Below are 20,407 nucleotides of genomic sequence, written 5' to 3' on the forward strand. Positions count from 1 at the left end.
TTTAAGGGTGTCAGGGACAGTGCCCGTCTTAAAAGAGGCATTAATGAAGGCAGTAATGAGTGGAGCGAGTGGCTCTGCACACTCCTTGATGATCTTAGGGGGGTATATATCACCTTTGCATTGCGATGGCTTCAGATGTTTCAGGATGTCTTTGACTTCTGATTCTGAGATGTCGTTAAAGTCGAATTTAGGGACATTGATAGTTCTGCTGATGGGCAGTGTGTGAGTTGGCTGGTGCATTTTCAATAAGGCATTATAATGGTCACTAATTTTGTTTTGAAGAAGGTCTATTTATTTTTTTTAGCATAGCGGCTTGTATGCTGTTGCACCATGCTTCATCTTTAACAATCTCATCAGTGGAGATCTGAAGGTCTGTGAGTTCCTTAAAGATAGCAAAGAGTTCTTTGGATTGCGACTTGGCGTCAGATATTCAGAGATTATAGGCTTGAGATTTGGCATTGAAAATGGCATTTTTGGATTTTTTGGCAATAGATTTGAACAGTTCTTTGGTGGTGCCGCAAGGGTTGGCCTGCCAGTTTTTTTGCGCCTGTCATTTGTTATTGCGTAACGTTTGGAGGTCTTCTGAGAACCAGCAGTGGTGTGGAATTACTTTTTTTCTTTTTTATCCTCTAATGGGACAATGGTGTTAACTGCGTTAGTAAGGGTGTCTTTAAAAATATCTGCTAAGATGTGAGGGCCTTTCGATAAAGGCGGTGCTAAGCACGGGATGTCCAGAAGCGGTCGTATGTTGTCCGAGGTTAACTTTTTAGAGCTTCTAGCTAAAGTGGCCGCTTTATGTGTCATGGTTTTAGTGCTTGGAGCTGTGGGGATGGTACATTGTATACAGCTATGGTCTGTCCATGGGTAGATGGTGTTTGACGTGATGGTGGAATCACAGTTGTGGTCAGCCAGCCAGTCCAGGATTCTACCTTTGGAGTCGATGGGGGTCATAATTTTCTGGTTGAAGTCCATATCTGTGAGGTCCTTGAGTAATGAGATCGCAGCTTTATCTTTGGGATCATTGAATCCTAAGTTGAGGTCGCCTAGGAGTAGGGTTTTAGTTGCTTTTTTTATATTTTCGCTGAGTAGGTGGGTGATTTGACCTTGGAAGTCTGCCGGGAGTCCTGGAGGCCGGTAGATAACATGTATATTTATAGTGTTATTTGGGGAGAGTGACAATTTAGTCGATAGGATGTCTGCATTGCCTTCCCACGTGTGAGGTATATGCCCAAAATGGATGGCATCTTTGAAGATCAGAGCTACCCCCTCTCCTATTTTAGATGGTCTATCCTGTATGAGGATAGAGTAGCCTACGGGTAGGGCTAGTGTTAAAAGATGCCTCAGGACCTAATATATCTAAGCCCTGACTAGTGATGAGGTTGTTGATTTCTAAAGCATGGGCGGTGAGAGATCGGACATTGAGTAGGGCGCCTTTGAGGTGCGGTGCAAGGTGGTTTTTTGTTTAGGTGAGGCTGTTTAGCTCCTTTATGCATGGAATGAAGTGGTTTGGTGTTGCTAAGCATGGGCTTTATATTGGACGGTGGCTCCACAGTACTAGAATTGGGAGAGCACGGTCCCTGGTGTGGGGTGTTAGGTTTAACAGAAGTGCAAGTTCCTAGTCTGCAGTTCCTGTGTGTGGCATGTGTGGAGAAGCAGGTGAAGATCATGGGTGGAGTGTGTGTTCTAAGTCTAGGAAGTCTAGAGTGGCAGTTAGGTACATGGGTGATAGCATGTGTGGTGTGGAAAGTAGGGAGGTCGGGCGTGGTAGTGTTGGTCATGTGGCGATTAATGAGACTTGAGGAGTCTATGGAAGGGTAAGGTTGCATTCTAACATAAAGCATTAAGATGTTAAGAAGGAATATTGTGCCTATTGTGCTAATCAGGTGGTGGAGTGTGGTAAGCATACTGATGGTGAGAATGGGGGGAAGGCTAACAGGTAGACTGTTCTATAGCTCAATAGGTAGGGGGTATAGTGATAATTCTCTTAAAGTTAGATGAACGGGTAGGCTATTTCAGGGAAATAATTTACATGTGAAAAAAGTGCTCAATGAGCGTAAGTTGTCAGGAGGTAATTATAGTCTTAGAACATACATTTGGCACTTACAAATAGGCTGTTCAAAAGTTGAACTGACAGCAAGAATTGGCTATTTCAAAACACATTTTGACTTATTAGAAAATTTAGGAAACGCAATAGTCAAAGCAATTAGAGACCTTTGGTCATCCAGCTGCACATCTCTGCAGATCATGCACTATTCCAAGCAGAGATTATGGGGTTGATCTCTTTCCTGGGCAGGAGCATCCCTCTGTAATGGCCTCCCGACCCCCCTTAGGCTTCTGACTGATCTCCTTAAGTTCCGGAAGATTCACAAGATCCATCGTCATCTCTCCCTGCTAATGCCCCCCTATTTCACATTGACTGGCTGCCTTCTGGTTAATTCTGAGCTCCACAGGGCACCAGGCCCTCTTCACCTAGTGAACCCCAGCACCCAGTCTTCCTGTCGCCTCCGCCACAACTGGCACTTGCCCTTCTGGGCCCCTTTCCCCTGACTGTCAGAATTGAAACAATATTATGCCTCCTATCGCAACAATTGTATGTGTATTGGCCTACGCCAAGTTGTCTAAACATCATATCCGAACAAACTCCACGGCAAGGTCTTGACCTTAGAGAAAGTAATGTAAGCCGCCATCTTGGATTAAGCCGCCATTTTAGGTTCTCTTGTTATATGGAAGTCACCCTGAACATCAAAATGGAGGCCGAATGACATTCTGAGTAAGATTCTGGCCGTTGTGACCTCCGTACACATGAATAATTAATATGCCTGCAGGCCACTTGTCGGGGTCGCGAACTGAGACCTTGTCCTACCGTTGACCTATATGTAAATGTACAACTATATCAGTGAAACTAATCAAAATGCATATATTAAAGGATTGACCTAGCAAGGAACTGATAGGCCCGACTCCTAGAATGGTTAACCCACGAGAGGGTTGGCCAAGGGCTGGATAAACAGTATAAAAGACCCAAGTATTCCAATGTACGGTCTCTCTCACTAACACATTGAACTCTCGTTGAAGTTCGTTATGTTACTCTGAGAGCCGAATAGCTATCCGTTTGTCAATTGACTTTGGTAAATGTTGTAGCTTTTAAATAAAGCACTTGTATGTTCTTTGTAACCTGTGTTGGTGTGTTTCCTTTTTTGGGCTTCCCGGCCTCATATCATTTTTCTGTTTCCATAGTTGGCACCCGAATAGGGACCCTCAAGATTGATGCCGGATCATTGAAGGTTGACGCAGACTATCCAACCAGGATCGGACAGTGTGATACTGCGGGCCCGACCGAACGAGACGCGATACCTCGGCAGCGCTGCACGGTCCGATCCTTGGACGATAGTCGTGTGGTCTGACACGGCATCTTGACGAGGGTCCATTTTTGAGGCGGGCAGATTTGTCGAAACCACCAAACACAAGGTAAAATTTGTTAGGTAAGTTCTTTGGTAAACCGTACGGTCCTCCTTAGGTTTGGTCAGGTGTAGTCGTGACCCGACTCTTAATTTAACTCTGACAATTTGAATTTGGCGTATTGTATCTGCAGATACAATTATTGACCAGGTAACACCAATTTTTGTGAAATGCCTGGGAAATTGTCTAGCTGCTTTAGGGCTCTGTTCGGCAGCGATCGACAATCTTTGGAATTTAGCCGCCCGACACCACAGGAGGGGTCGCCGGCATGTACTATGTACTGTAAGTATGGCATTGGAAGTATAGTATTTAATGATATTTGGCACAGACAAACCAGACATGCTTCCGAATTTCAGTGGCCAATCAATGGTAGTTTCGAGATCCCCCGTATTGAATACCTAGAATCGGTCTTGCTAAAAAAGAAGGCCAGATCTGCAGCATTTGATGTTTTGCAGAATTGGAAAAAAGAAGCGTTGCAGCAGCTTAAAAGTAGGGATAAACATGCATGCCGTCATAAAACAAGTGCCGAAAAGGCGTTGTTATATGATAAGGAAAAACATTCGGAGTCAGTTAAAAATATGGATAGGGCTTTCTCACTCGGTATCCAGAAAATTTATCCCTCTAAAGATTTCCATGTTTCTGAAGAATTTATTGAAAAATTGTTAAACGAACGCAGGCCTGGTGCCTCTGCACCATCTCCGTATGATCCTCTCCCGGGTGCTCTGCCCATCCCTGCTGTTATTCCTGCTGTCATTCCTGTTCCCCCTGTACAACCTACTGTTCCTATTCCTCCAGTTGTTGTTCCTCCACCTATCGTACCACCCCTTCCTCTTACAACGATAGTTGCACCCTCATTGAATTTGCCCACACCTCCGCTCCCGAGTGGTTCTGTATTGACTGAAGTCGATCAGGGTGCAGGGTCACAGATTGTCACTCAAAATACTGTTTCTGCAGACAAAAAACGGGAATTATTTGCATGGGCTAAGCACTGTATGGAGAAAGGTGATCAAGTTAATGTTTTTTCCACCTTATCAAGTATGGGCAATTTTCCCGAGAAAAATGTTTTTATCGAAGGTTTGGGGACCCATTTATGTGCAATGCGGGGTAGATTACATAATATGGATCTCCCACAAGGGGTGAGGGATCTAAATACTTTAGCACTTTCGAGGGACACAGAGGTGAAAGTACATGGTCATGTTGAGAGATTGTTTGAGTATAGGAGAGACTTTGAGAAATTACGAGATGAGGATGATGAAGACGACAGTATGTATGTGCAGAAACGGTTCCTTCCGTGTCATAGATCGGCTCCTGAGGAAGTACGAATTTGTACCAAAGATACGATTCGATGGATCTCGGATTCATCGATACCGCCGGATGAAGTATATGACACGTATAGTCAGTATACAGTAGAAATGCAGAGGAAGGTGATTCAGGTAATGGTACAGTACCTGCAGGAAGAATGTGTAAGGAAGAAGGTTAGTTGTCCTATAGAGTTATTGGGTATTTGTAAGAGGGCTTTTTCGCCTGACACTTCTTCGACTGCCTTAGCGCTCGACCGGGCTCTGTTGCTTAGTAAGCGGTCGGAGTTACCTATATCTCAGTTGCCTATGAGAGAGGTTCCTCCGACATTTGTCCCTAAGGTTGAGATTCCCGCTAACGCTGGGACTGGTGCACCCGCTGTGGATATCCCTGCACATTATGTATCACAATTTGTTCACGTCCCGTTTTCACGACAGGAAGTGAACACTATTAGACAATCAATTCCCGATATTAGGAAAAACCCGACAGGATTCTACAAAGAGATAGAGTCCGTTTTGCAGTCCTCTGTGTTCACCTTAAGTGATATTGACTTGCTATTCCCTGTACTCCTGCCCGTAGATTAATGGAAGCAGGTTCGAACAATAGACGATGTGCCAGGGTTAGGAGATACGTGGGCTAACATGAGTAGGCTTGATGGGGAAAGACCAGCTGGTGAGAAACCACCTCAGGTAATACTTACTTTGCCTGATAGAATTGTCGCAAAATTGAAAACCATAATTCCTGAGAAAATAATTATTTGGGCAAGCTTACGGCCTGTGTTCAATGGAAAACTGAAGGTGCCACCGAATTCTTTAATAGATTTGAGCAGGTATTCTCTGACTTCAGTGGACAGGACATAGGCACAGAGTCTAGGAAAAGGTTGTTTGTGGACAAATTTGTACGTGGATTGTTGCCCGACATCCAGTCACAGATTATGTCCTCTGAGAGCGCTTGGCAGGCGTAATCCCAATCTGAAGTTTTGCACATGGCTCAGTATTATGAGAGCCGTGTTAATAATGAAAAAGAGAAAATAGAGAAGAGGAAAGGAGATTTGAAGACTAAAGTATTGTTACAACAAATTGTTAGAAATCCCAGAGGAGGTACTTCACAGATCAGAGGTCAATATGTCCCAAAAGGAAACGCTCCTTTGGGTCCTGTGAATGTTAATCAATGTGCCTATTGCCGCCAGGAAGGTCATTGTCGAGCACAGTGCCCCGTCCTTCGCCATAGGTCAAACACTGCATTTGGGAGTATGGGTAGACGACCTAGAGGTCGCCCCGGAGCGGGGGGCCCTGATAGAGGTCAGTTCTCGCAAGATCCTCAGCAACCTTTTTCACGGGAAAATCAGACTTCGAGTGTGGACACAAGAAACATATTTGATCACCCTTCTGCTGCCTACCTTTCTGAAGAGCTTCCTTCCGACGACATTTTATTTCGTTAGGACTGCCCGAAGCAGGGTTTGGAACCTTCACCTATTCCCATTAATCAGAAAGGTCCCTACATTGAATTGTTAGTGGGGAATAGGAAACATCAGTTTTTGATAGACACTGGAGCACAGAAGTGCTCCATTGATCATTCCCGGGTTCCAAACATTCCACTGTCAGGGCAAACAAATGTTTCTGTAGGGTTTTCTGGCATACCAATTGCTTGCCCGGTTTCTTTGCCGGTGTCTGTTTCTTTGGGTCCCTTCACGGACCATTGTCCCTTTCCCCTGACTTCGAACTGTGGAGAAAATTTGCTGGGGTTAAATTTGTTGAAGAAATTGAATGCAGTAATTCATTGTTCCTCTGACGGAGTGCGGCTGACGGTTTCACCACAGCAACTTCCCAATTCTCAGTTTTTGACTCGACCATTGCCTCCTGAGTTTAGCGTTTTTCCGGAATGTTTGTGGGCGGTTGACGACAATGATGTCGTGGTGCTGCAGATTGAGCCCGTTAAAATAGTTTTGAAGCATGGAGTTAAACTACCACGCATTCCGCAATATAAAATATCAGTTGAGGGCGAGCGTGCTTTGAAGTGCATTGTCTCAGATTTTGTGCATCGAGGGGTGATTGAAGAGATTGCAGGTAGTTTATGTTACAGCACGATTTTGCCTGTATACAAGAAAGGCGACAATGCAATCCCATACCGTTTCATAATTGATCTTCGTGCTATTAACAAAGTTGTCGCCCCACAATTTCCAATTGTGCCTGATGTAACAATGATACTAACAATGATCCCTGCTACAGCTACGTACCTTAGTGTTGTGGATCTAAAGAATGCTTTCTTTAGTATTCCTATACACAAGGAGAGTAGATATTTGTTCGCGTTCTCCTTGGGGGGACGTTCGTTCACATTTACTTGTGCACCTCACGGGTATACTGAAAGTCCAAGCATTTATAGTAGAGCATTGAAAGAGCATCTTGATACCCTTGAATTGCCACATACTTGTACACTGCTTCCGTATGTCAATGATTTGCTTTTGGCTGCAGATTCTGAAAGTGCTTGTAAAGAAGGCACTGTATTGTTGCTTGTTCATCTGGCTAGAAATGGTCATAAAGCTTTGCTTAAAAAATGTTAATATTGTTGTCAGGAGGTCGCCTATTTAGGCTACCTCCTGTCAAAGGAGGGGAGAAGATTGACACCTGAAAGAATAAAACACATTTCTGGCATGTCTGTTCCAAATACACAGAAGGAAGTCAGAGCCCTAATAGGTATGGCTTCTTACTGTAGGTTGTGGATCCCGAACTTTTCACTAGTGATAAAACCGATGTTGGCTTTGACGAAGAAGGGCATTTCTTTGCCACTGCCATGGAAATTCGGAACATCAACGATCATTTGAGCTTCTCAAAACCACGTTATGCTCTGCACCGGCTCTGGGTACTCCAAATTATGACAAGGCCTTTGTGTTGTTTGTGCATGAATGTGATGGATGTGCTTTGGCTGTGTTAACACAGGAACACAGAGGGAAGAATAGGCCATGCGGCTACTACTCTTCTGCCCTTGATCCTGTCGCATGCGCTTTGCCAAGATGTTTGCGAGCTGTCGCTGCTGCGTCTGTAAAACAGAGTGAGGGAATCGTCCTAGGCCACGACTTAATTTTGATGGTACCTCACTCTGTAGATGTCCTATTGAATAAAACCCAAATGCAACACCTCACTTCTGCACGGCTGACAAGGTATGAATTAATTCTGTTTGCCCCTCACATTCAAATTAAGAGGTGTTGTGTTCTTAATCCGGCTGAACTCCTACCTTTCCCACAAAATACTGTTTGCGGTGACGAAGAATTACATGACTGCCTGTATACTACTGAACAGGAAACGAAGGGCAGGATAGACCTTATAGATACTCCTTTGGGCAATGCGGAAGGGGAGCTGTTTTGTGATGGCTCCTGCTTCAAACTCCCAGATGGTACATCTACAGCTGCCTACGCAGTTACTACATTGAGTACGGTTGTTGAAACTAAGAGAATTCCGCATAACTCCGCGCAGGCCGCAGAGATTATAGCGTTGACCCGAGCTTGTGAACTCTCCGAAGGGCATACAGTAAACATATATACTGATAGCCAGTACGCCTTTGGGGTGGCTCACAACTTTGGGATGCTCTGGCCGGAAAAAGGGTTCCTAACCTCACATGGGACCAAGATTCAGCATGGTCCCCTGATAGTGCAATTGCTCTCGGCATTCTCACTCCCTAGTCAGTTAGCAATCATGAAATGTGCAGCACATCGTAAGGTCATAGATGATGTGGGAAAAGGGAACGCTTTTGCTGACCAGATAGCCAGGCAAACGGCTACAGACCTTAGTGCAGACATGTATGCTCTAAGGGAAACAAAAGATGCCTATGTAATGGATGAGGGTATCGGGTCTGTGCGAGATATCCAAACTGATGCCACAATAGAAGAGTCTAAAAAGTGGGCCGAAGGAATGGGGAAACTTGATGACGATGGGTGTTGGGTGGATACATCTGAAGGAAAATGGTTGCTCCCTGATTCATATGTGCTAGCAATGGTTACGATGGCACACGGTCCTACGCATGTGTGTGCTCAACAGAGGGAGGTAGAAAATGTATTGCTTGTAGACTACTGTAACCAGTTGACTAAAAATCTGTATCTCATTTATCATCAGGTCCAATCAGCTTTACCTGTACGGTTTACGGGCCCAGGACATGATATTCAGCCTGAAAGTTGGGTCCTAGTGAAGGTCTACGAAAGGTCTTCCTGTCTCGTGCCTCGCTGGCGGGGACCTACCAGGTACTGTTGGTCACCCAAACAGCAGTGCAGGTGGCTGGAAAGAAGCATTGGATCCACGCGACACATGTCAAGAAACTTCCTCACCCGACGCCACACGTTACAGAAGAAGCAGCACCCCTCGCTGATGCTACAATCTCTGATCCTGGAGTAGCAAACAGCGCTGTGAGTGCGTCGGAGAATTTCTCTTAGCCCGTGGAGCTTGGGGAACAGTCAATTTCGTCTCTGCACTCTTTGAAAAAGTCACTTCCCGAAAACACTGTTTCAAGTTCTGCGACTTCCGTCGCCTCCGATACGTTGCTTCTCTCAGGAGGTGACGTTACCCTATTTCCGGATCAAACAGTACCGGGTACCACCAGGTACGACCTTCGACAAAGAAAATAGAACTATGGCACGGGTCTTTCCTGTGCATCTGAAAAGAAGAAGTGATTGAAAGTTTTCTGTTGTAAAAAAAAGTTCTTTTTGAACAAAAGGAAAAAAGGCATTCTGCTGGCTAGGGTTGGGGAAGGACTAAGAAGTCACGTGACTGTAGTGTCGCCAGCAACGAACATTGGGGTCGTCGATTGAGAAACTACGATGCCTGCCACCTCCACTGCTGCTCCTCGCATTGGACTTGTAAATAAGGGGGTGACCAACTCGGACAACGAACAATGTGCCTGGGCCCCGAAAACGTATTGCTGTGTTGTGTTAATAATAATTGGAATTTGTGTAATTACTGCTGTGGGACTTTGGTACTTCGAAGAAATTTACCCTCTAAAACCTCTTCTGCCAATTGAGATTGTACCTACTGCTTTGACTCCCTCTGTACACCTTCACACTTTGTCACCTAGAGACTCCCAGCATAGACGAAAGTACCATAATAACACTTTAATGATAATAATGAATGCAACGCATGCCATTTTTAATAAGAGTAATTGCTGGATTTGTACCCATTTACCGCAACATGGGAACAAGGGGCTAGGATGGTATATTCACCCTTTACCTTTAACGACTGCTTGCTATGCCTCTCTTAGAGCACTGTTCTTTGGCCGTTGGAATGATAGCATCTCAGGGAACTTTGATGGAACTAATTTAAATGATTTTGAAAAAACGTGAATTGACTCCCCTGGGATGCTCGCTTTTTGCAAATAGAAGTAAACCTTATGTTGCTTCTATTAGGCCATCTGATAAACTATCTCTTCCTTTTCAAACCCTGATTTCCTTTAAAATGGCTCCGATAGGCAATAAGGACGCTGTGCCTCCTTCCTACTCTATTAATCATAGCCCTGATTCAGTCCCCTTTTGTGTACAAAGAAATGGCACTCGGTCAATGGGAGATTTTGAAGGTTGTGTAAACATTGTAAATTTGACCGGGGAGAACAGGCCTCTGTATGTAGGGGGGCCTGTCTATTTTGTTTGTGGTAGTTCAGCATTTCCCTGGTTGCCCGAGGATTGTCAGGGAACCTGTTATTTAGGGATCCTGTTACCTGGGGTATTTATAGCTAGTACATTGGAAGTTTCTAAGGCTCGCCCACGGCGGGACGAGAACGGAGATACCCCTGGGCAAGTATTGGGAGATATAGCAAAATCAGTTGTGCCATTTTGGGGACAGATAGCAAATTCTGAAAATATTAGGGGACTAGCAAGGGTACTGGAGAGAACCATCAACCGGACCACAGATATATACTCTACAATATGACACTAGAACAAAAAGCAATAAGATTGGTAGCGCTCCAAAATCGGATGGCATTAGATGTCATCCTGGCAGAACGTGGTGGAGTATGCAAATTAGTGGGTTCCGCTTGCTGTGTTTTCGTACCAGATTACTCACCGACAATTTTCAAAGCAATTCAGAACTTGCACATCCTTAGTTCAGAAGTGCATGTTCCTGTGGGAGATTGGAGTATTAGTGCTTGGTTCTGGGATTCTATACGATCCTGGGGTTGGAAGGTGCTCTCTGTTATACTGGTTATTTTGGGAATCCTGCTATTCCTTTGTTGCTGTTTCCAATGTCTACCTAGTGTATGTACAATGCTAGGGGGATTTTGTACTCAAGCAGTGAGCACAGTAGGGCACAAAATGTATGCCCCAGATGCAGCATCTAAAGAGTTTGTGTCATAAGAGGTTCTGATGAACAACCTAATGGCTATAGACATTACAGATAATGATTCAGGATGTATGGATGACAATGCATGGAGTTATTTACAAAGATATTAGAAATTATATTATCACTTGGCATTGGCCAAAAGGAGGGTTTGTCAGAATTGAAACAATACTATGCCTCCTATCGCAACAATTGTATGTGTATTGGCCTACGCCAAGTTGTCTAAACATCATATGCGAACAAACTCCACGGCAAGGTCTTGACCTTAGAGAAAGTAATGTAAGCCGCCATCTTGGATTAAGCCGCCATTTTAGGTTCTCTTGTTATATGGAAGTCACCCTGAACATCAAAATGGAGGCCGAATGACATTCTGAGTAAGATTCTGGCCGTTGTGACCTCCGTACACATGAATAATTAATATGCCTGCAGGCCACTTGTCGGGGTCGCGAACTGAGACCTTGTCCTACCGTTGACCTAAATGTAAATGTACAACTATATCAGTGAAACTAATCAAAATGCATATATTAAAGGATTGACCTGGCAAGGAACCCATAGGCCCGACTCCTAGAATGGTTAACCCACGAGAGGGTTGGCCAAGGGCTGGACAAACAGTATAAAAGACCCAAGTATTCCAATGTATGGTCTCTCTCACTAACGCATTGAACTCTCGTTGAAGTTCGTTATGTTACTCTGAGAGCCGAATAGCTATCCGTTTGTCAATTGACTCTGGTAACTGTTGTAGCTTTTAAATAAAGCACTTGTATGTTCTTTGTAACTTGTGTTGGTGTGTTTCCTTTCTTGGGCTTCCCGGCCTTATATCATTTTTCTGTTTCCACATGACAAGCTTGGCGGGTATGCATCCCTACCGAGCGTGGTGCACCCCCATCCTTGCGCTTTGCATGTGGTCCTCACTCCCTGCTTCCCCTGGCACTTTCCCACCTGGCCTCCCCTTAGCACTTGCCTTTCACCTTTGGCCCTCTTCAGCTCCTCCCCCTGTACTTGTATCCCTCCTCTTGCCCCTCACCTCCCTCCCACAGTAGCATTTTTCCTTCTGCCCCGACGAACACATCCCCCTCTCCACTCCCTCTCCCTGCATTTCTTGTTACTGCTCTTGCATGATCCAAATGACACACGGCCTAGTAGGACCGTTATTGTTTCTTTCTTCCCTGCCCCCTCCATTTTTGTCTTGTGGCACCTTGAAACACTTTCTGTATAGGCGCTATACTAATAACCATTACATACATAAAATAAATGAAGTCTAAACTCGCTAGAAAGTAGGTATCGTGCTAAGTAGCTGATGATAGCTATAGACCAAAGGTTTATGTGCCACAGTGTTAGCCAACATTGAAATAACGAGAAAAAGAAATATGTCTTGCCAATGTGCGCTATGAACATGCGCCTGTAGCCTTTGAACATTTACATCTTACTGTGGAGGTCCACATGTGGAGGACAACCATACGCGTGTGCAGCAATGCAGATATCAATATGATTGATGGAATAGATATACACAGAAGCCAATACGCCTTTCAAAACTGCACTCATTCAATTTTAGTGATGTAGCCTTTTTTCCCTTCATTGTTGCTCATTGCACATGTTGCCCTGGCTGCAACAGTCCACCCAGCCTGGTGCGAAATCGCCCCTCGCTGCCTCCCTTCCCGCTCCGTCCGTGCCATCTCTATATTAACCCACCGCTTTTGCATTTGAACTCTGTTTATTTCAGAAAAGAAGTGGCACACTTTGGCCCAAAAAAAGTCTCACACTGTCTGCACCTCGCATAGGGTCATCTTTGAAAGAATACGTACATGTTGTGGAACCAGGCGCATTGTTACCATTCCAATGGAAGTAAATATTTTCATACGTGGGAAACTTGAAATATTTCAATGTTTTTCACTGCACAGTTTACCATTAATATTGTTCAGTTTTGTGACATGTGACATGTGACAAAACGAAACTCCCTCTGACACGCTGTGAATGCTGGATGAAGGGTCTCATTGTTATGTGTCCTTGAATCCACCACACTAACAATTTGAAGGCGAAAATGTGTTGAATATACACAAAGAATTGATAAGATTCACTATATTGAAAGCTTACATAGGAATGTTAAGTTTCTATTACCGAGAATTGTCCATCAAAGCAGTTGGTCATCGGTCACATAGGGAGAATGAAAGACACAAGAGACAATGGCCCTCATTACGACCCTGGCGGAAATCGAAAAACGATGGCGGAAATGCAATACCGCCATCGAATAGCGCTCGGTGCGACTATGACCCGTCACCGCAAAGTACGATGCCATTAGCGACACCGTAGTGAACGCCAACGCTAACTGCACCAAGTACGCGCGCGCGCGCCATGCCAAACCGTAAATACCACCATGGCGCAAGGGTACGCGAATTCCGACCCTAGCGGACATGTACCTAACGCCATCAAGCACGGCGGAAAGTACCATTCCGCCATGGCGAGAAGTACGGCATCGCGAATCAACCGTAAACGGCCCAACTGAGTGCCTGTACACCGCTCCCTGCCCACATAGTACAACTCCCCGTAGGTGCAATGAAGTCACAATGCAACCAGTGAAATGTACAAGTCACCCATGCATGCCAACGAACAAAAGAATCACAAGAGGGGCCAATGGGAGCTGCAGGGCACAGATGGCACGAATACAGAAGCCATTCCAATGGACATGACCACAGTCCCCCACCAAGAAACGCACGCAAACACAGGCACCTGTGACCAGCAATATTTCGAAAATCACATCATTCCACCAGTCCACCTGGCTGACCGGCATCTGTTACACAAAACCTAATCCCCCGCCCCTGAGCATGACATCATTCAAACAGTCATATTGGCAGCCCTCATCCCTGACCTCACTGGGCTTCGTAGGCAAACGCGCCCAGCACAGTACCACGCAACTATACTCCGAAGCTGGAACCCAATGCAGATCTCCTCACAAAACATCGCTCCCCAAATAGGAATATGCCACATCACTTGCAAAGAAGAACGCTACACGGCCCATATCAGAATAGAAATTTAATGCACAACAAAATCACCAAGCCCATACAGCCATTAGGCCATGAACTCCAAAACACATTTCACCATTGTGGGCTGCATCCGCAAGAAATGACCAGCTACTTCTTGTGTGACGCCCTGTTCCATCATGGTACACAGAGCCACATTCACGTACGAAAAGGCAACATGGAAGCGCACAGAACCGCAGGGCCGTCCCAATGGGGAGGCACTAGTCCAGCTGAAAGGCCGAAATGTTGCTCCGAGCCACTAGTACTGCGTAAGGGCATGTGGCCCATTGGCGATCGTCCCATAAGATCGTAATGCTGCTCCACTGATTAACACAAAGCAGCAGGTGTCGGGAGTAAAAGCCATCTGCAGGAGTGGCATACAGATGGCAGTGGCAAAAGGGGAGGAGATACCTGTCAACCAAAAGAAAAGAAAAAGAACAGAATGGCCATCAGAACTACATTCGAACAACTCACTTCAATGATCACACTAAATCCACAGCCATATGCATGCTAGCCCACTCCAAAGGATCATCACCACCCCAAAACCACTTGCGACTCATAACTATCTATATCGAGGTGTAAACACCATCACACACGAGTGTACCTGTGCATGCGTCTGTGAAAACAGAATCCATCAGATGGGATTGGTAACGTGCATGGACACAAGTGTCTGAGGGCGCGTCGAGACAGGGAGGGCTCAACAAGGCCAGATAGACGATGGTCCCACTATGGCAGCCCTGCATCACATAGCGCAGGGGAGGCGGACAGATTCCAAGAAGCCCTGTACATGGCAAACTCTGTATCAAATCATCTGTCCATGCATCCATTCATCATTCCCTCATCCCGGGATAAAAACGCCTGAATATTTACTCACATAACATTAGAAATATCCATTGAGTCTGTGCGTTATGCAGCCTGCAAAATCCACAGTGCCCCAGCCCGTAATTCCAGTGTAGTGAAGTAACATGTATTTGGGAACGTCCGGCCTCATCGCCCACGTCGCTATTGCGCATCCCAAACTATTCATATCAATCATTGCATCCTCGCCATGGCCCCTGTCTCAAGGACATTGAACAATAGAACGTTATATTTGCAGTCAGACCTGTGGGCATCTCCTCGCCGCTAGCTGATAACCGAAAGCGCCGCCCTTCGAATTCCTCATTTGCAACATCAGGTCGAAAAGGCATCTGTGGCCGCTTGAAATCACAAATTAATCCATCTAGTGCGGCTGTGTGTGAAAATGGCAACTGCCTTCACTCACAAATGGGACGCCCCGCCCGTCGTTGCAACTCGGTACAGTGATGCATGAGGGCCCACCGTTACTCGAGTACTACGTTCCACTGACCCCTCACAAGTCTGTTCGCGACTGCAAAGATTGCATGTGAAACAATGGGACCATAGCCGAATGAACATATCAACCAATGTTACACGGCCATCGGGTACAAATACATGATTGCAATAGCAAGATGCCATGCGTCGAAGTGCAGCGTTGTGTGCGGGACGTGCTCGGCCAAAGGGGAGAGCAGCTTGCACAGGTGGAATGAATCACCACAGGTGGAGGCCATACAGCCTGAAAACACATAAATTGCACACCCAGTCTCCTCCCACAACCACACCCACTCCGAAATGCTACCGGCAGGACTCGCGATGTTGGCCCTGGGGGACCTGATAGCACTGCAAGTACTCCAACTCCAAGAAGAAGACGAACACCAACTACAACCGGCCGCACGGAGGAGACGCAGGAGGAGGAGGAGGGCAAGGCAGGGCCAGCAAGGGCCGCCAGCACAGCCACTACCACCACGCAGGCAGCCCGCAATCCCACGCCTCCGAGCACATCCGTTCAACCTCACTGATGAGCAGATCCACACCCTCTACCATTTGGACCGGGACACCATAGCCGCCATCGTGGACATGACACAGGCTGACCTTGTCAGCATGATAGATAGCCCAACCGCCATCCCACCCCTACTGAAGGTGGTGTCTGTACTCCACTTCCTGGCCACAGGCACCTACCAGCACACAGTCGGACAGTTGCATGGCATTTCTCAGCCACTGTTCTCACGGACACTATTGCAAGTGCTCGATGCCCTCCTGCAGCACGCAGACGACTACATCTCTCTACCACGCTCGGAGCAGGAAATTACGAACACAAAAGTGGGATTCCATGCACTTGCCGGCATACCGGGTTGCATTGGTGTCATCGACTGCACCCATGTGGAATTGGTCGTCCCACATGCCATGGAGGCCCAGTACCGCAACCGAAAACAATTTCATTCTCTGAATGTACAAATGGTGTGTTACTCCAACAGGATCATTACACATTGTTGTGCCCGATTCCCTGGATCAACCCATGATTTTATGGTCTTGAGGAACTCTACAATACCACGCTCCATGGAGCGACACGCAGGGAACAGATCCTGGCTACTCGGTGAGTCTCATTTCATGCATGATGATGTGGGGTATGTGATTCGGCAATGACCTGGCAGGAAGGGGGGGGGTGTGTGTGCGTACGTAGCAATGGCATTCCACATTATACGTTTATCGTCCACATACAGGTGATGCTGGATATCCACTGAAGAGATGGCTCCTCACACCAGTCTGGAACCCACGGGACCAGCATGAGGAGGACTACAACCATGCCCACTCACGTACCCGTGTAGTCATAGAACAGGCATTCGGCCTACTGAAGACTCGTTTCCGCTGCCTCAGCAGGTCTGGCGGGGCACTCCTGTACCGCCATGAGAAGGTTGCAAAGATGGTGATGGCATGTGTCATGCTCCACAACATGTGCGTACGTAGAAATGTGCCCATGCCCCCTGACGCAGAACTGCAAGCACCTGAGGATGGTCATGATGAGGGTGGGGATGTGGCAGCACCTCAAGGAGTCTGCGAGGCACAGGAGGGCCGTGACATTCGTCAGCATCTCATTGATGCATGCTTCTAGCACTCACGCCTGGTGGCTGATACATGGACACGGTACTCGTGGCACTGTGTGTGTCTGGTACATGCACAATATGGACTGTACGCCTATGATGGCCTAGTACACAAAGATCATTGTCCACACATCTCATTGGTTGATCGTGCATTGTTTATGGCATATGTGATATCATGTTAAACACCCTATCGACCCGCCACCCAAGTGAGCCCAACACACCCCCTCCACCCTCCTACCTCCCCCCCGAACACCAGTGTCCAAAGATGCTCATTGTCAGTGGGCAGTCGCTATTGCAAGCCCCCTCTGCGGGTATCAGGGGCACCCCTGCCTGTGGAGCGCAGGTTCCTCCCAGATCTACGTTGGGGGCTGCCCTGGACGGAACTTGCAACGGATGATGTCTCTGCCTGCTCACGTCCATGCATGTCCCTAAGGGTTTGTGAGAGCTCAGTGAGCACACGGCGCACTGCGGCAAGTTCGGCACATACGTCTTTGGACGTCGCATGCAGTTCCCCCCTCAGGCTCTCGGTGCTTCTCTCCATTTGGACTCTCAGGCTCTCGGTGCTACTCTCCATTTGTGCCCTTAGTGTCTCTGTACTTCTCTCCATTTCTGCCCTAAGTGTCTCAGTTGATGTTTCTATGTCTGCCTTAGTGCCCCCACATTCATCGGCATGGTCCTTGAGGAGCGTGGCCAGTTGCTGCTGTTGCACGATTAACTGGTCGAGGGACTGTTGCCTCTGCTGGGCCATGGCCATTTGCGGTGGTGTCACAGAGGGGCTGTTCGCCTCATGTTGCCCTGCCACAGGGCTTGTGGGGGATGGCCAGTCGTCGTCTTGTGGGTGCCCCTGCGTGGTATCCTCATGTTGTACGGGATGGGACAGACAGGGGGATTGGGACAGGTCATGGATGGATCTGACTTCGACATCCCCGTCTTCTGTGTCGGAGCATGCTGCCATCAATGGGGTGTCACCTATGGTGCTGCTGCCACCAGAGGCAGTGCCTTCTGTGGCATCCATTGGGGGGACCTGTGGTGCTGCTGTTGTGGGCATGCTGGCTGCTGGGGTGCCTGTTGATGTTCCCTCCTCTGTGCTGCCACCTGATTTGTGCTGCTGCCGTGTCTTGATGCGTGCAGCTGAGGTGGAGGGTCTTTGGCCGTTGGTCTTGGCCCTCTTTGCAGGTGTGCTGGTAGGGGTGTCCTGAAGCTCGTCGTTTGGATCGGACCCTGTGGTGGAGTAAAGGAGGGCGAGGGTTATTAATGGGTCTGTGGGAATTGGAATGGCATTGTATCACATGCATTGGGGTGGTACCTGAGGGTGATTTGGGTCGGGGCCTTGGAGGTGGTTTCATTTGTGTGTGGAGTGAGGGTGCAGTTGTTTGGCAGCCTGCAGTTAGGGTGTGCCTGCTGCACGTGTAGTGGGTGTTTTTGGGGTTTTTAATTATTTATGTATTTATTGTGTGTTTTAAAGTGCGTTATCAGGCCAATGTGTGTGGACGTCCTCCTGGCCATGTGTTTCTGTTGCACTATGTGGACACATGGTACTTCACATGATTGGACATTGTGGATTTGGCATTGTTTTATTTGGGCCACCTACCTGATTCTTCGGATGTCTGCACTCCTTTCTCCATCCCTCCGACTCCCTCTATACTCTCCATTCCAATGGTGGAGGCACAGATTTCTTCCCAGGGGGTCAACTTGATGGGTGATTCCGATCCTCCCCCGGTGGCTGTGGCAATGTTGCGGTTGGCAGAAAGTATGCTACGGACGCGTATCCGCAGGTCGTCCCATCGCTTTCTGCATTGCTGTGGGTTGCGGGGTGCGGTCCCCACCGCACTTACCCGCTGTGCCACCAGAGCCCATATGGCCTTCTTGTTCGCAAGTGCCGTCCTGGTCATTTGCGTGGAGAAGACGGCGGCGGCATTCTCCTGGAGGGTCTCTGTTAGCACGGTGAGTTCCTCACGGGAGAAGTGGACCTGCCGCTTGCGGTCGCACGCTTTCTTCGCTACTTTTCCCATTTTTCTTGGTTTCGCTAGGGTGGATGACGGGTTGGGGTGTGTCTCAGGGTAGTGTTTTTAGTGGTTGTGTGGATTTTGTGGTTTTATAGGTGTACGGCGGGATGTTTCCCGTTCCGGGCCCATGTTTTTACTTCCGTTTCCGTATATTTACGGTCACCGTACTTTCCGGTTGGCGCTCACTGCGGTGTCCGCTAAGATGGGTGGCGGTATTGCACCTAGGGCGCCGTACGGCGGCGGTGTGGGCCGTTTTGGGGTCATTTCCGCCATCGCGGACTTTGCACTTCCGCCATGCTGTGGTGCTCGTGCCCGATGGGTCGGAATGGGCCGCACTTTGCTCCATCGTGCAATGGCGGAAACGCTATTTACGCTGTGGCGGTCCGGTCAGTCACTTTCCGCCAGGGTCGTAATGAGGGCCAATGTAAGCAAAGTTTTAAATAATATTTATGCAAGTGAGGATGCCAAATGTGCTGTATGCTCCATGATGTACGTTGTGATGGATGAATGTTCAATTTGACACACATAATAGACATCGTACATGTTAATTGAAACTTAAATTGATAATTAACATAAATGTGTACTGCGTTATACAATTAGAAATTGAGTACTGAAATATATTTTTGAATTCTCGATTTTACATAGTTATATTATACTGATGTGCACCTGTCATGGGTATAGTTTACCGGTCGACAGCTTCTTCAACCGTAATTGGACAATAATCATCAACAACATATCTGTGATAGCCATTATCTGGCACGATCGCTAGACACCAATCTGTCCTGTTGCAGTTGCAGTAATAAGGAGCAACATGGAAGCCTATAGGTTCTGAAAATGTGTGGATGTGAAAGTGTTGCATTTGAAATGTAAACCACTCATTTCTTCTCTGTAATGGAACGCCATGTGCCGCAATCAGAAATCGGTGATGGAAGATAATAACTTTCTGTAAAGAATGCAAAAACTGGGATTAATCGATAGATGAATGGAATTAGCATTATAAGATCACTGCTCAGATTTAAACAAAAAATGATAACCATGTGATTTTCGCTAGCTATATATATGTTTTCTTGGACTTAATTACCTCTTTTCAGCATTATGTCAAAATTAAATTACTGTTACGCTCCCGCCTATTGGTGTTTTCTTCAAAATAAACTGTTTTTTATCATTTTGCGTCTGTTGTGGATGTGTGGGTTTATGTTCCTGGTTCTGCATTAGATAACGTTATGATGTTGGTGATGAGAGGGTACATGTGGCTAAGCTGTCCAGTAATGCCATTAAAATAGGTGGAGCTCATCTCAAGCATCTAGCGATGACAGAGTTAGGGGCAGGTGATCTGAACTAGTGCCTGCTGCTAGGGCACATGAATTTAGGGCGATGGATCAACAGAT

Source organism: Ambystoma mexicanum, chromosome 7q (assembly GCF_040938575.1).
Source record: "Ambystoma mexicanum isolate Mex_15411 chromosome 7q, UKY_AmexF1_1, whole genome shotgun sequence".
NCBI lineage: Eukaryota > Metazoa > Chordata > Amphibia > Caudata > Ambystomatidae > Ambystoma > Ambystoma mexicanum.